We start from the raw sequence: 18268 nt of genomic DNA, 5'->3' as shown, positions 1-18268 counted from the left end.
TGTCACTTTTTTCGTTTATGCGGTATAATGACGGATCAAAATTATTCGTCCCTGGCACCTGTTTTACTTTGTATCCGGAGTGTACTGTATCTGTTAACAATAGTCTCAAGAAGTTCTTCAAAAGTGCGTGTAGCACGTCAACACGACAAGTTATGTGAATTGCTGTTTAATTTTAATAATTTTCGATACATGTATATTTAATACCTTTCATCAACGAAATTCAAAGAAAATGACGAGATTTCCAGACAGCAGTAGGCCTACGTCAAGCAAATGGCCTTCAAAGATCTATCAATTCTGTGAAGACCGTGTGTTTTATCCGTGAACAATTTCTCTGTTTTAATATTTTCTAAAATGTTTTATTACATAAAATAGATTTTATATAAAAAAGTGAAAAAAAATCTGCTCAAAGTCTAATATTCACTTCCCTCGTGGTGAGCAGAAAAAAGGTCTTATACACGTGTTTGTTGTACTTTTAATCAATATGTACATAAAAAAACCGCTGGCTAATGAACGAGGCAATGTAGAGGTAATGTAGCGGTAATGTTATCTTTTTTGTAGTGGTAATGAGTATGCAGCAGTGGTGAAAATTTTGAAAATGTAGCGGTAATGATACGCACCCTCCAAAACATATGACTCGATATACATCCCCCCACTCCACCCTCAGCCATTTGGCCGACCTATTTCAATACAACCTCCCTTTGATATGTTTCTATTTGTAACAACTTTAGTTTTAAAACTTTTTAATTAAAGATTGGAGTTATTATTTACGGATTTGAATTTAATATTACTCCAAATTTGTCTTCTTTAAAAAAAAATTATCCCAGGAACGTGTGTCGGTAGCAGTCGATGTTAGGGCCGGTACACACGGTAAGGTTTGTCTTACAAGTCTAAAACCTACATTTTGCAGGACGGACGTAGCGTCCACACGCTGAGGCACGACTTACAAGATTATAAACAGTATTTCCATAAATTCCACATGTTTTTGAGGCGTAAACAGTGCACATCATTAAAATAGAAGTATAGATTACTTGCAAGGACTTTGAAATAATTTTACAGACCAGTGCAATCACACTTCTTGAAAAAGAGGAGGTTGAACAAAAGCATTTGCGGATATTTTCATTATCATATTCGAATATACTTAATGTTCCCTTTAATCAATCATTTAAGACGACAATAGTATTAAGATATACATGTACTCCTAAGAGCAAGCCTATTTCCCGAGGCGAAGTCAGCAAGATTTCAGTTCCCCAAGAACATTTTTTTTACAGATTCCATTCTATATTCATAATGTGTACATTTTAATTTAAAATTTCCAGTAAATTTATCATTTCAAATATAACTCGTTTCATTCATCTTTGATTCTCTCTGTAACAGAGATTTTTTAGCAAGGCAATTGCACCATAATAAATTATAAATTAATCACGCTATAAAGAGAGAGACCCCCCCCCCTCCCTCTGCGTTTTAAGAGGGCCGACTGGGGTTTTCATTGCGCAATACTTCGCGCAGCATGGTAAAATAAGGCATATTTACTTATAAAATAGATGCTCTTGAAATTTTAAGCATAGTAAATTGAGAATTTCACAATCATTTTTATCATTTTTTATGTAAATATGTGGTATCTACAGGTCATGTTTTGTTGTACTCCAGAAAAACAGGAATATATCATGCATTTTGAGATGTTCCCTCTGAAAACCAGAGGGTAGAAATTTGTGTTTCTTGCATAAAATGTACAATATAGTATTATCCATCAAATTAAATAATTTTGCAAAAAGTCTATAGTAGCATTTGTATAATTTGCTCCGAAGTGAGAAAAAATGGTATTTCCCTATACATGTATAATCCTATAGTAAATGTACCTGTATTTTGAGATGGTCCCTACAAAATTACCAGACAGTAGAATTTCACTAAACTTGGCATATATACTTAAGTCAATGTAAGATACATATGGAATAAAATTAAAGAGTTTCTCTATAGTAGTTTTCACACAATAAACCCCAGTCGGCTCCCTTAAATAATTAAAATACGAAAGAAAAAATACCAAAAAATGCATCAAGCAGAAAATAACACTTATTATAGAACACGATTTTATAGTAAAGGTTAGCCAGACAAGGGGGTTGGACTCTTCGTTGACAAATTCTTGCTTGCAGCTTGTTGTAGAGTGCACTGGATGTGACAACATTTGAGCACTGAATTTTTCAAACTCAATCTCCTCCCCTTCAGACAGGATAAGTGTTGGTCGTCCAAGAAGTATGTTCATCTTCTGGTAGACCGAATACATGTAGTTCAGCTTCTAGGTGAACATTGAATGAGTCTGATAAAGAGTTCCACCATATGTTTTGCTGATTCACTAGGACCGAACAAGATACTGTTGCATGTGAAAAAAAAACATTTGCAATACAGGGTTTTGACACAATAAGTTGCAAATGAATTTAAGGTTATGACCTGAATTTCGTTAATAAAACTTAGATCATCTCTAACACACACTTATTTAAGCCCCGTCTTATTCAAATAAAACAATGACCTACAAAGTCGTAATGGAGAAGCCCATGCTTAGAGCTATTAACTAATGTAAGCGGGCGAAATCGCAATGTTATGAAGGTTCATCCTTTAAAGTGACATATAGTGTCGTTCATTGGCACATATTGTCGTTGACATAATGTGCTGATATAATAGTTATGCCTTATTTTTCTTCTGCTGAACGAGTGACATCGTGAGCAGTTACAATTTTGCACAATGACGCAGCAGGCTACGTTGTGTGCAATGAATTTTCAATTAATTGATAAGTAGTAAAAATAATTTTAATTGCAATCAGCGATTATCATCATGCAAACTCTGATGTTCAGGACGGCAATATGTGTCACAAGGGTCTGCACACTTTGTCGCCGGCGACAGTGTGTGCAGGTATATTTTATCCCTGGGCGACAATTTGTACCGGTGGGCGACAATATGTGCCAAAGCTCAATTCTTTATATAATGTCGCCAGCGACAATATATTCAAAGGCAAAAATATGTGCCGCTACAGGTCTCTCTTGGCCCATTTTAAATCTTCTAGGTTATAACCAGTTTCAAAAACATTCTACAGAAAACAGAATACTGCTATATGGTCTTTTACTTGTAATTTATAATGCTCATTTCTCTTGAAACTACGTATGTAATTATTTCTAAAAAGGTTTTTATTTAAAAAAAACCAATCATTATGATATTTAATTGAAAGTGGAAACACCATTACTGATTAGGGGCCCGTTTCATCAAAAGTCAAGTATATTTACGAAATCAACCGGAATCTTTTTCGTCTTTTGAACGTTAACAACTTTTTACTGGGCGCAGGCGGTTCCGCGATTTTTTTTTTTTTCAAGGGAGTGGGGAGGGTAGGTCATCAGTAAACAAAAATTCCATCTGAGAAACTTGTTGACAAGCTAAACATCGTTATTTTCTTTCCCAAAACTGAAAATCTCGGGGGGGGGGGGGGGGAGGGGGTGTTCCCTTCGTCCTTCCCTTCAATTCTTAAACTTGATAAATATATGGTTCTTCCTACTAACTTAACTTTTTAACAGGGGTCCAAGGTCATTTGCATTTTTTTACTTTCTTTACTCTTGATTTGTATACCTGAATATATAACTCCGCAAATTGCGGCGAAGAGGACTGGACACTCTCCATCCATTACCCCCCCCCCCCCCCCCCCGAGATCCACGCATGTGGACGTGGAGTAAATAAGAAATGGAGTTTTCGAGCACGATAAAGTTTTTAAAAAGCCTACTTGGTTTTACGATGAGTTAAAAAAAAAAATATTTTTTTGAATATAGATATTAACCAAACCTAAAGAAGAAAACTGTGCTTCCTTTTTAAAAAAAAATGTTAGGGAAAATAGTTTTTTTTTTTTCAAAATAAACATTTTAATAGGTTTCTTTTCAGTGAATGACACAAAATGTATAAACAATACCTCGTACTCAAAATACAACGATCAAATGTGTATAAATGCAGGATTATCAAAACTTAAGACATGGTGTAAAATGAATCCCTAATAAGACAATCTTTTATGAAGAAATTTTTTAAAGTTATGTAAATACTGCATGTCAACTACTTCCCTAAATGGGTGTAACCCCCCCCCCCAATTTCCGCTCCCCCAAATATTCATAGTTTGTGAAGTTAAATAATGCATCGTTTGTATTAAAAAGACTTAAATTCTTAGAATTTACTGTAATTCTTCTTAAGGAATGGCTAAATTGTTTTCAGATCAGTAAAGTCGCTTTATTTTATGTACACGCCCGAACTTCCACCTACCCATGAGTAGACGTAAAAATTTGGCCTAAGGTGTTAGGATACGCTGTTTAATGAAATGCAAATCTTTGTGCTAGTCCCGACTTTACGCCGGCGTGGCGCTACGACTTGGCGTCGACCTTGATGAAACGGGCCCCGGGGACATAAATAACTGATTGAAGAAGTTTGAATGAGTACTCCAGAAAGATGTTCAGGTAGTTTTGCAAAATGGTGAAAACTGAAACGAAATAATCTCCTGTTTACAAGTCATAACATGCTAGTCAATAAACATTACTCTCTAGCTATGTTTACTTCCGTGAATAATTTATCTAATCGACTTATTTAATCTATCTAATTGGTAGTCTTGTTGTAGTCTTGCCAGAGTGACATGTACTGATGATTCCTCGTGTATTATAATTTACTGAACACCGAAATATAGAAGATTCCAAGCACGTTTGCAGGGATGAAATATGGAGCTCATTGAAGATATTGTACATGTTGTAACAAAACGATTTGTGCCTCAACTTGGGATTGGACCCAGAATTAATCTCTAACATGCCAGTCCAATACTCTATCAATTGAGCCAAGGAATTAAGCCACTAACCCAAGAAATCAGTGTATCACACAATATAAAACTGTACCCCTCCAGAGATAAATGTGACCTCATTTCTTAAGGAGTGCTAAAACATGTAGGGGAGTTCCGGAGCCGGGGGTTGGGTGGGGTGGGGGGGGGGGGGGGGGTAATCACATTTACCCGATAAAGAATACCCAATCACAACATTGGACATCAAATGTAACAGAAATCCGTTTGTGCTTGGGATTGAACCTGGGATGTCTTGTCTGTCCAGGCCTCTACTAATCGAGCCAATGCGTTAACCGTACAAACCCTTATAACCGTCTCTGTCGCAATATTGCATAAATATTGCATGTAGTTGAGGGCAACAGGCACGTAGCATGCATCGAGGGGGGGGGGGTGCCCTATTTTTAACTGCTAATATAGTATATAGTAAAAGTTCATCGACTTAGCGGCCCACTCCCCACATTTTGTTGCAAATCCTCCGATGCGAATGTTATTTAAAAGAAAATTCTTGGAAACTTCCCCCTAACCCCCCCCCCCCCCCACCACCACCACCACCAACACCACCAAACCACCATCAGCATGAAAGATGATATCGAGTTTGGACAAGTTTCCTTTTTTTGGTCAAAGATTTTCAGGTAAGTTGTCACTTTTTCTCCGCCTGTCCCCCAGTTTCAGAGACGATGCTACGTGCATAACTAATGGTGACTATTGCTGTTCTACACCATGCTGGGGGCGTGATTTCATGATTCAGATGGTAATAAAGTTTTTCAACAAATGTAACCCGACAAATCAAATTCAACTAATTAACCTAATTTACATGAAAATATGATACATAAGAATTATTTCAAGATATCAATTTAATTATTGCGAAAATAATTTCATTTTTGCAATCGAAAATCAAATTTAACTTTTGCTCTCATTAACTTATTTGATGCGCACATCAGTTGAACAGTTCAATGGTTGATCTCAACAATGTACATGTTGGAATTATTGTTCAAAAAAAAAAAAAAAAAAAAAAAAAAAAATCACAGAAATAAAATCAGAATTTGTAATTAATATTATTTTTAATTCAGACAATTCTGCCCCAGAAAAAACCCATTTCAAACTCAAACCAGTTACCAACTTGCGTAATTTCCGTCGAGGCCTTATATCCATAAAGAGCTCTATCAGAACATGTATACCTACCTTTTTTGGACACTCACATTTAGTGTTTTCATTAGACGTTATTCCTCATTTGATTAGAAATATATTAGGGTTATTAGAAAAGTTTGCAGACAGGTTCTATTGTGAGCTCGCTATTTGCATGAAACCAGTAAAACTCTGCAGATAAAAACTATTTCGTATATTCCAATAAATATGCAAAAATTATATGTTTTCGGATGATCCTTAAAAATATACAGCTATAATATTTAGATAAAACATACTTCTTGGAGAATGTCACTTTTTCGCCATCTTCGCTAGCCAAGGGTTTCCGATCCAAAATCTACTCGGGTGGAGCGAATCGTAAACCCTTGGCTAGCGAAGATGGTTTTTCACACGTTTACAGTACATAGTCATTTTTTTAAATTAAAAATTGCACTGTTGTACATTTGTAGCGCATAAAGATTTATATTTCACCTGTCGATACATGAAACGTCATTTGGCGAAATTTTAAATTAAATTGGAGGGGTTATGACTGTTTTATAGGTAATTATAATTATTATGAGAAAATGATCCCTTTTGCCCTCTTCATTGTGTGTATGCTATTCTATGCATGGGCAAATGATTTCACTCTTTGTTAGATTTTTGCAAATTGTTGAGATTTTATATCAAGTATACTTTTATGTCAGATGAAATATCAAAGAAAATTTTGTTATAATTGAGGTTTAATTTTTCACCTTCATATTTGTTGCACTAAAGGAATATCGCTCGCCCTATTAGCCCATCTTCTTTAAAACTTACAATTAATGGTTGATTAGTAATTCCATCACATCCTTTCATAAGAGAGATAAATACGCATTTAGGCATTAATTGTATCAGGCGCATTTCAAAGTTTGCAACTTTGATAAAACTATTAAACAGGTAGTTTTACACCTCCGCTTGAAAGGCAGAGTTTATAATGATTGGGGTGTATTATTTTATGTCAGCATCACTTGAAGACTCCCATCTCTTTTCTGCAACTCCTCATATACCACTGAATAAAATTATGAGACTTTCACAGAATCTTTTTTATTACACTGTACCATTGTGCACCTCCTATTTTATATTCTGATTGACAGATATCTGGAGTTTCCCTCAGCTAAAAAAGGACTTTACTATTATATGTGTGAGGCTTGGTCGCGAGGGAGGGGGGGGGGTTATAATTTTTTGAGCTCAGTGCCCACAATACCTCTAGTGCATATCTCGTCCTCCAAACTGGGATAGAAGATTTTGGACATAACTCACATGGTCCATTGACAAAATAGGCGAACTTCAAATATTATTAGTAGGTGACTTGAATGTACAGGTAGATCTTCTTAATGCTCCACAAACAAACATAATTCATGAAATTGTTTCAACACACAAACTTGTTAACAATATTATTGAATTCGAACCGACTAGAACATCTAAAACAAAGGTTGTTTTCTTTAACACGAAATCTATTTCTGTCCTGCCTAAATTATTCTTTAAAGGAGGTAGGTTGGAGTGCGTTACAGTCCATAGACACTTGGGCTTAATATTGTCGCAGAATCTTAGCTAGTCTGCATATATTGACGGTATTGTAAACAATGCTTGTAAAAAACTTGGGCTTTTGAAAAAACAAAAGTTTAAATTGAGTATAAATAGCTTTTTAAAATTGTACACTACATTTGTTAGACCAATGCTTGAATACGCTTCTGTTGTTTGGAATGGTTGCTCTAAACATGATTCTGAAAAAGCTTGAAAAAGTCCAACTAGCTGCGGCTAGAATTTTCACAGGACTTCCTATTTTTGCGTCTACAGGAACAGTTTATTTAGAAACTGGTTGGGAAACTTTAAAATTTAGGCGCTATACTGCAAAAATGACTACTATGTTCAAAATTCACAAAGAGACTGTTCCTGAATATTTTAAGTAATATTATACCAAACAAGCATGAAAATGTATCAAAATACAATACCCGCAATAAAGAGCAGTTTATTATTCCAAGATGTAGATTAGAACTATTCAAAAGGCCATTTGTACCAGAAGCTGTGAAACAATTGAACTTATTAAAATGAGAATCAAGAGAAGCCATTCCAATTAATTGATTCCGTAAAAACTTGAGAGCTTGTACAAAAATCAGCAATCCGCCAACGTATTTTTCTTTTGGCAAACGCTACACAAACATAATTCATACTAAACTAAGACACAACTGTTTACTTAATTATGATCTATATAAACGCAATATCATCAACAATCCCCTTTGTTCATGCGGAAAGTATGGAGATGCTTATTATTTTTTTGCTTGTAGAAATTATGCAAATACTAGGAACAATCTTTTCAACCACCTGTTTTTGCTTGATGAATTGGTTACAATTGAAAAAAAAACTGTTATTATGCGGTGATAAAGATTTGCCTGTGCTTACAAATACACTAACAATATTTTTGCTGCTGTCCATAAATCTATTGATGAAACATGTAGATTTTAAATTGACGTCTTATTCACTTATATCACTTGAAAATATTATATTTTAATGTATTATTTGCATGACATATTGTTATATTTAAGGAGAGGAACCTGTAAGTTGCAAGAACCTGTTTCCAATCCTTTTGATTAATTCAATAAAATATGTTTAAAACAACCGACAAGAACTTCACACACGTCGAGCACGCTTCTTGACCCAATTCTTACATCTGTTGACATTCAAGTATGCGAATCGGACACTCCAACAATAGGCGCTTCTATCAGTGACTATAGAGCAACTTATATTTCGCTTTCTTTCAGTATAGATTATAATCGTTCGTACAAGCATAAAGTGTGGGCTTATAACAATTCAGATTTCAAAAAGTAAATTCTCTTATTAATCGGAAATTGTGATTGGACAAAAAGTAGCAACGAAAATGAAACAATAAACCTTGCAGCTGAACATTTTACATCGGAATACCTTTCCTGTGTTCATGAATGTATACATGAACAAACTGTAACCATTCGTCCTCGTGAAAAACCATGGTTAAATTCAGTGCTACGTGAAACAATAAGGAATAAGAATTGGAAACCGTCTTCGTAACAAAGCACTATAAACTAAAAAAAAAGATTCCTATTGGTTCGCATATAGAAAGGTCCGAAATTTAGTCAACAATATGAAAAAGAATACGATATCAAATTGTTACGACAAAATAGAAACCTACTTGGAAGATTCAAGTAATATAACAATAAGTTATATTGGAAGTTTCACTTATATCAATTGTTTTATTTTTCTTAAGGAGTTGTCCACTTAAGTATAGTAGCGTGGTCCCTTTTTTTCACCCTTAGTTTACCGGTTAAATATTAGCACATGGTATTTTATAAGTTTTCATTGTGTATAACTGAGTGTTTCTAATTAAAATATCGTGTATATATGATGAATAATTTAACATATCCCAAAAATAAGCCAATTTTTAACACCTATCACACTTAAAAATTCCGAAACATTTTCCCCCGAACAGACTACGGTTTCTCAATTACGGTACATGAAAATGGGGGGAGACATTTAAATTAGATACTATAGAAAGAAGATAATTGAAACTGTGAAAGTACACATTGCAGACAAAAATTAAGTAATTTTACAAATAATTGTAAATAATTGTAAAAAAAAATTACAAACAAATAATAGAACATTGTTTATAACTTTGGTTTATAACAAAGGTTTTCACATCTTTCATATCTTTATTTTTTCTTTTACTTCATATATGATTTTATTTACGTTCTTTATTAGGATGGGGGTGTTGCGCTGTTATTTATAGGTATTTTCGTACAAATTATAAGTTTTATTGTGTTTTGGCAAGGTGCATTAAGAGTTAGGAAATAAACAATATTCACGAGAACGAAAAATGCAAGGTTCAATGAATTACATGATAAAAACAAACAACGGACCTTTCGAGTGAAAAAAAAAATATGGTTCAAAGAGGAGACAGAAAGAAACATTGTTGAAATTTTTCTTGCAAAAAATTAAATGTTCAAGCTTTACAATCAACTACAAATATTTTTTTTCTATTTACCAATTGTTTGCAATAAACGCTATACAATAAGATGAACGGAACAACTCAAAGCTGACCGATATAAAACTGAGCACGTTTCAACTGCGAATGAGCACATTTACTGGAGGCATTTACCCGTGACGATACAAATCCACGTGGCTTGTTATGATTCTCAGCAGGTCACAATGAGGCTAATCGCAAGTAAATGAAGATATTCAAAATCACAATACTTTTAATTAGAAAACATAGAGCACAAGGTTGTTCAACAAAGATATTTTCACTGGACCTTTATACATACATGTATAATATACACATTATATTTCGAACTCGACTCTGAACAAACCTGTGCTCGGTGTTCACGAAAGCTTTGAAGTGTGCACCTGTAACTGATTTCTTTTGTTATTCATGAAAATCAAGGGACCCAACCTTCAAAACGCAGCTTCTTATGTTGTCTATACCTATTGTTTGACATTTTCAAATGTTGACTCAAATAATAAAAACATCCCTTAATAATATAATTTAGTTCTTAAGGTTTTTAATAAAAATTCAAAATTTGATGAGTAACCGGGGACCACAGATAAGACTTATTGAGACTTGTTCTTTGCATGACATACTGTATTGTAATATATAAGGAGAGGAACTAGTAAGTTATAAGAACTTGTTTCCTATCCTTTTGATGTATTCAATAAAATATGTTCAAAACAGTGCTTTGTGAACAGTTAACGCGAGCGGATAGTGAACGCTTAACACAAAACTGTGAATATTGAGCGCATGAGGATCTCATGGTGAGCGGACGTTGAACACACGGTGAAAGAATAGTGAGCTAACGGAAAAATGGGAAAATAGAACGTTTTCTAATACATCTATTATATGTGTTTAGATGACAGTGTGTGTCAGACGTGCTCAGTTGATCGTGTGTATCAGCAGTGATAAGTTGACTGTGTGTGTGCTAAATGTGCTTAGTTGACTGTGTGTATTATACGTGTTTAAAAGACAGTGTGTGTCAGACGTGCTCAGTTGATCGTGTGTATCAGTAGTGTTCAGTTGACTGTGTGTGTGCTAAATGTGCTCAGTTGACTGTGTGTATTGTACGTGTTTAGATAACAGTGTGTGTCAGACGTGCTCAGTTGACGGTGTACGTTAGAAGTGTTCAGGTGAAAGTGTTCAATTGGTTGTGTATTAGTAAACTGTACACTTGGTATGTGAAAAATCAAGGAATGACATAACCTTTTAAAGACATATTAGGTCTGATATTATGTTTATTGGTGTTGTAACGGTATGCAGTGCTAATTGAAAAAAAAATGGCCTTTAAAAATATGATGTTCAAAATAGGTAGGAAAAACATCAAAAATTTTAAAGAGCAAGAGCCACTTAGGGCCTTTTTTTGGCCCTGAGAATTTCTGAAAAATCGAAACTGCTCAGTTTTAGTTGAAAATGCAACATTTATAACGTGGACCCTTGGTGACAGTGTATCTATTGAACATGACGTTATTCTCTCTCTAGTCAATGCATTATGACGTCATAAAATGCCTCATTTTTCCCATATCCTGTAAATTCCCTTAAAAATGGCCAAAAGTTGAGGTATTTTTTCAATATTTCATATAAAGCACAACCTTTGATCCAAAATATGCAATTACATAATGAAAGATCTGCTTCTGAAGATCACAAAACATGTTTTAATTTTTGGATCGTGGGCTGTGCTCATATTTTAAATCTTTGCTGAAGGTAGTCAAATACGCATGTTTTCTGCAAAATTCAAGAACATTGCATTTTCCAAAGCCTGTTTTCCAATACCTGGATTCTCAAAAAGAAATTTTGTTATAGGAAATGAAAGCACCAAGTCTCTACTTTATTTTGATATATGATATGGGACAGAGGGTGATAGTCAATTAATTGATATAAGGACAGGGCCATTTTATGCACAAAGTGAACCTAGCTCTTTATCAGACCTATCCTGAATATGCTTCAGTTGTTTTGGATGGCTGCTCTAAACCTTGAATAAATACAACTTTCCACCGCTAGAATTGTAACAGGACTACCTATTTTTTGTTTAGAGAAGCACTTCATTCTGAAAATGGTTGGGAAACTTTAAAAATGACTACTATATTCAAAATTCTTAGGGGAAGAGTACCTGAATATTTGCATAATAGTGTTCCCAAAAAGCGTGATAATGTATCCATATGCAATACCCGTGACAAACAAGATTATTTAATTCCAAGATGTAGATTAGAATTATTTAGAAATTCCGTCGTACCTGACTATTAAAAACAGAGGTCAGAAAAGCCATCTCAACATACATTTCGAAAAAAAAATTGATAACAAAAAATTAAAAATCCACCATCCTACTTTTCTTTCGGTAAAGCGAGATATCAATATCATTCATACTAAGCTACGACATTACTGTATACTAAACTATGATCTATATAAAGGAAATTATTAATAGTCCTTTATGTTCAAAAGCATAAAGATGTGTAACATTTCTTTTTAGCATGCAAAAATTATTCTAATGCAAAAAGTAATCTTTTAAATCGCTTGTTCATGCTTGAACTGGTCACTATTGATATAAATCTACTATTAATGATGTTAATTTGCCTTTACAGATAAATAGCAGTATATTTGCTGCTGTTAACGTTCATATATTTATTGACGAAACATGTAGATTCTCTAGTTGATATGTTATTTAATAGCATTTTCACTTGTATCAATTGTATTATTTTTCTTTAATTTGCATGAAATATTGTAATATATAAAGAAAATAACTAGTTAGTTTTAAGAACTTGTTTCCTATCCTTTTGTGTACTCAATAAAATATATTTAAAACAATGCTTTGTGAACAGTTAACACAAGCGGTTGGTGAACGCTGAACGCAAAACTGTGAAATGAGCGCATTATGAGCTCATGGTGAACAGACGTTGAACGCACGATGAATGAAAGTTGTGCAAACGGAAAAATTGGAAAGTAGAACGTCTTCTTATATATCTATATAGTTACTTAAAATATTTCAAAATATGTTTATTTACATTTCTTGGCTGTGCTAAAATTCAGAATAAAATAAATTAATGGACTTTTTCAAAGTAAATTTAAAAAAAAGATTCATTTCTATTGATATCATTGTGCTTCAACTGACAAAATTAAACGTTTTCCAATGTAAGTGTTCTCACCATGAAAAACCAAAACACATGAGTGGGTACTTTTTGTACGATTCGGTTGATCGGTGATCATGAATTCCGGGATGTGCTAAATTTTGTCTATAAAGAATATGTATACCTGACTATGTTTACGGGGCAGATCGACGTAATATTTCTATCTTGTTAAATTTTTTTTTATCTGGAGATGGTTTGTTTGTTTGTTTGTATGTTGTTTAACGTCTCTCCCGAGATTTTTTCACTTATATGGAAATGTCACCACTTGTCGGTGGAGAGCTGCAAATTTTGTCCTGTACTCGACACTTACGGTAATTTAGCAGTGAGGAATCTTTTCGTGCCAGCACCTACTGCGACACGGGACCTCGGTTTATACGGTCTCATCCGAAGGACCGGTCTCTAGGTCCCACAGTGGGATTCTAACCCGCGACGTAAGGATCAACTCCTTACTTCGCGACTCTAGAGAAGACGCTCTAACCTGCACTGCGCCACACGGGTGACTCTGGAGATGGTATTGTTAATCGTATACTTAAGATGTTTTAATTAGTTGACTGCGTGTATCAGATATGGTTATTTGATTGTGTGTGTCACATGTGGTTAGTTGACTGTGTGTTGGAGGTGCACAGGTAACCATGCATGTCTTTAAGAAGTGATTATAGTTGGCTGTGTGTGTTGAACGTGCTTAGTTGACTGTGTGCATTATATGTGTTTAGATGACAGTGTGTGTCAGACGTGCTCAGTTGATCGTGTGTATCAGTGGTGTTAAGTTGACTGTGTGTGTGCTAAATGTGCTTAGTTGGCTGTGTGTATTATACGTGTTTAGATGACAGTGTGTGTCAGACGTGCTCAGTTGACTGTGTGCTTTAGAAGTGTTCAGTTGATAGTGTGTAAATGAAAGTGTTCAATTGGTTGTGTATCAGTTAAGTGTTCATTTGGTATGTGAAAAATCAAGGAATGAAATAAACCTTTTTCGATACATATTAAGTCTGATTCTATGTTTAGTTGTTATTTTTAGTCAAACAGATAACATTTCTTCCCTCTAACTCCCTTTTACAAGAAGTGTCCATTTGCATGTGGGAAGTTAAGGTGTTCAGTCGGCACGTCATACACGTATAGGTGTGTGTGTGTGTGTGTGTGCGTTTTATGATTTTGTTTGATTGTTTGTTTGTTTTGGTTTTTTGAACTTTATGTGTTGCAATATTTAGATTCTGTAAAATCAGGCATTGAATAATGAAGCTTAGAGAGTTTAACACTACTATGTTAAATTAATTGCGTGGACCCTGAGGTCCATGCAGAAAATATACAAGCGGGGTTAAACCGGATGCCATGGGCTTACCTCAGGCTGCGCATACGCATATATGCTAGAGAGTTCACCTCCAAGACAACTTGCCCTTAGATCAATTCGACCTTTTCGAATTAGAATATGCCAAAATCATTGACAAACATCGCTCTAAAATTTGCACATCGTATTCGTGTATTCTTTGGCGTAGCCTAAATCCTAATTTCTCTTTTATACAAATATCCGTATATACAAACTAAATTCTATGGTAAAAGATTTTGAAATAAGTAAGAAGAACTTATATAGATCACAGTTTCAAAGCTTGAACATGTTGAATTAAAAACTTAAATCAACTACTAAGTTTTAAAAGATAGTTTTTTACCATGTTTACCGGCATTAGTTTTGTGCATCAAGGTTCGCAAAATAATTTGATAGACAGCAGTCCAAATATAGCTTGATACAGGCCTTTAGCAATGTTTTTCCATGTGGGGGAGAGGGAGAAACATAAAAAAAATCTTCGTACCACAGATCTGTGCTACACGTGTACCATCTATCTTTCCAATGAAATAGAATATCTTCCGTATGAATCCAGTACAGATGTCAAGTCCAAGCAGGTATGCATTGTATGTATCAAAATAGCCGGATTTTTTTAATGAAACTAAGAGCCAATCGGGGATAAAATTTAACAATTTTGCTATTAAATTGCTATTACTCACAGTAGGCAGATCATTGTAGAAATGTTAATGAAAGGTTAACCTGTGCCACCTTTCAGAGTAACCAATGAACTCGTCCATGGATGCATTGACGGTTGTTGCAACAAGAATAGAAATGGGATATGGGTTACGCTGTTCGACTTTTAATGTAATTTTCATTAGAAAAAAACTGCACATGTTATGAAACTGGTGTATAGTTCTTCATGTCCGTAGCAAATACTGTCACCAGTCGAAGCGTCACTAGCAAACAGTGCATACACCTGTGCTTGCAAGGCCAAAAAGCCTAGGTCTACACACGTGCGATGAGATTGTCAATCGCATCTTCTCAGACATTTCTGGCGAGCGCGTAAAAACACTTTGTTGCAGGTGTTGTATATTAACAATTCCGTTATTTAAAAAGAGACAGAGAAAAAACACACAAAAAATAAATTAATCTTTTTTTTTTTTGTTTTTAAATTGATCGAGATAATCAGTAACTTAGCATCGCTGTAATTAACTCGAGACCTTCTAGTGCTCCAGTACAGGGTCGGATCCAGCAGTTTTTTGAAAAGGGGGAGGAGTTCTAGGTCACACCACAGGCACTAAATTCAAGCCCTAAGCAAACGGTTTTCAAAGGGGGCAACCTCCAAAAAGAGTTGACAAGCAGAAAATAAAAATAATAATAAATAAAATAAAAATAAGAACCTGTGCACCACACTGTAAAATCCTATTTCGGGGAGGGGGGGGGGCTTCGTTTAACTTTTTGGTACATTTTAATTTCATTTAAATGTTTGATTTTCCATATTTTGAACCTTCCCGCAACAAAGAGTGCGGCGGAGCTTCCAATGCAAAAGATTTTTTTTTTTTAGAAAAAGTGAGCCCCTCTCCCCACATGCTACTGGGACATTTTGAACCTTTCTCTTCATTGATTAAAATATCCCTATAACATAAGGAGAGAAATATTCTCTTATGCATAATTACTTTCATGACTTTTTATGCATACTTCCTGAAGTTAGTTACTTCAGAAGACGGTCCAAAAATGGCATAGCCGCACGTTCGCCGAAATCTTCCAATGATGTCAAAGTACGTGCCATGTACACGTATGATGGTGTTCGCAGCTCTGTTAAGGCTGCCTAAAGGGGGCGGGGCTAATTTATTCAGGAAAAATTTACTGTGACATCACACAAATATAGCAATTCCTCACAATAACAGAAAATGAAATAATTTGCGAATCTAAACTGTATAAGAGTAATGAATTACATCAAAACTTACCACTGCATTCATTTTTGTCGCTAATTAAATCCCACACAGCAAGATACAAACAAGTCACTGATCGCAATGCACTTGTCGACATGATGTCATCATGGTAAAGTTTGACGCATTTTATGTGCAGTGAGAGGCGGATCAAGTATTTTTTTTACAGTGAAAAATGCATTTTATTATTAAACAGAATATTATTTGAAAATCTTAGATAGACCATTAATACAAATCTGAAACGTTTGTTAAGTGCATTATTTAAAAAATATCGAGAGAATGTATTGAATTAATCCTACCGTGTTTTTGTCTACAGGGTGTGCATGTTTCACGCTGAGGTGCCTTATTAAATCGCCTTTTCGCAAGGGCATACACTTAATAGATCTTGACCATTTTTTAAATACATATAATGGACATATTCCTTAACTTGAAAGCGCTGCTGCTTTCCTGAAATCGATACCATAACTTAATAAATACATAAAATACTTGGTAAAGGTCACACATATTTCGACATTAGCAAGATAACTTGAAATTTCAATTAATAAAATGCGAATTCTATTTAAAGCTGCAGCACTTTCCATAAACTACAAGTTATGTAGAAACAATCTATTACTTAAATTTTTAATGTTAACAAGGGTATGCCCTTGGATATTGAAATATGTTTGTGACCTACATACAGAACACATTACATGCATTTATCACGTGACTATCAAATAACGTGACCAAACCAAATTCAGTACAGAGCGGGGCATACAATGTTATTTCAAAGAACGCTAAAGTCATAAGATAATATAGTACCTTTACAAAATTAAAATTCATTTTAAAAAGGTATGTATTTATGCACGTTTATATTCTGTTGATTTCTTCGAAGTACGCCTTAACAGTGCTGGGTTGTCAATAAATAAATTGAATTGAAAAAAAATCAAAGTAAAACCTTTCATGTTACGTGTGGGTGGTCGAGGCCCGGGTCCGAGGTTGTGAAGGTACATGGAGGAAAGCAATAATCAAAACTTAGAGAGCAGAAAGGGCAGAGATTGAAGAACTTATTTTATTAAAAATACTTTCTGCACTTTACCGGTACGTACAAATTACATGGAAATAGCACGTGCTCTTTCTCTATAAGAAAGTCACGCGTCAGCGTGACGATTTCGCTAAAAAGGCAATAAAATGCAAAAGTAACGTATTTTTTGAATTCCTCGTCATTTTTTATGCTAATAAACTTCGTTTAATTAACGAAGTTATTAATTAAAACTGAAAGCATTTTAAAAACAAAACATTCGCTTTCATTCCGTCAGCCACATTCCAAAGTCATGACATTGTTAAGCACGTGACTTATTTCAATGCTGTGATTTGTCAAGGTATGTGACGTAAAATAGAGTTTGTCAGTTGCGCTTAATGTAAACAGTGAATCGGCTGATTGTGGTACTATGCCTTTTGTTTACGAATGATTTGTATGAGATATGCCGTGAACGGACATTTTTAATCGATTGGCTGCAAAATTTTCGACTTCTTGGGAATTTTAGTGGGAAATGTGACTCTTGCAATGATGGAAATGTTAGATAAGTGGAAGACAAATCTTACAGTAAGGATGGTGTAGTTTGGAGGTGTAGCAATAGACAGTGTAACAAAAAAACGTCAGTAAGAGAGGGATCCTGGTTTTCCGGAAGCCATTTATTTCTAGAGCAGGCAGTACAGTTAACATACTACTGGGTATACGAACTACCCGGGGATTTTATTGCTAGGGAACTTAAGATTGGAAGTGACCACACCATTGTAGACTGGAAAAATTTTGCAAGAGAGGTTTGTCTATGCATTTTAAAACAGGACAGTGAGAGGATTGGTGGACCAGGAAAACACGTGGAGATAGACGAGAGGAAATTTGGCAAGAGGAAGTACCATGGTGTAAGA

This window comes from Saccostrea echinata, unplaced genomic scaffold (assembly GCF_033153115.1).
Source record: "Saccostrea echinata isolate AGI-Se365-2 ecotype Australia unplaced genomic scaffold, CSIRO_AGI_Sech_v1 ptg000016l, whole genome shotgun sequence".
Lineage (NCBI taxonomy): Eukaryota > Metazoa > Mollusca > Bivalvia > Ostreida > Ostreidae > Saccostrea > Saccostrea echinata.
This window is presented reverse-complemented; position numbering follows the sequence as displayed.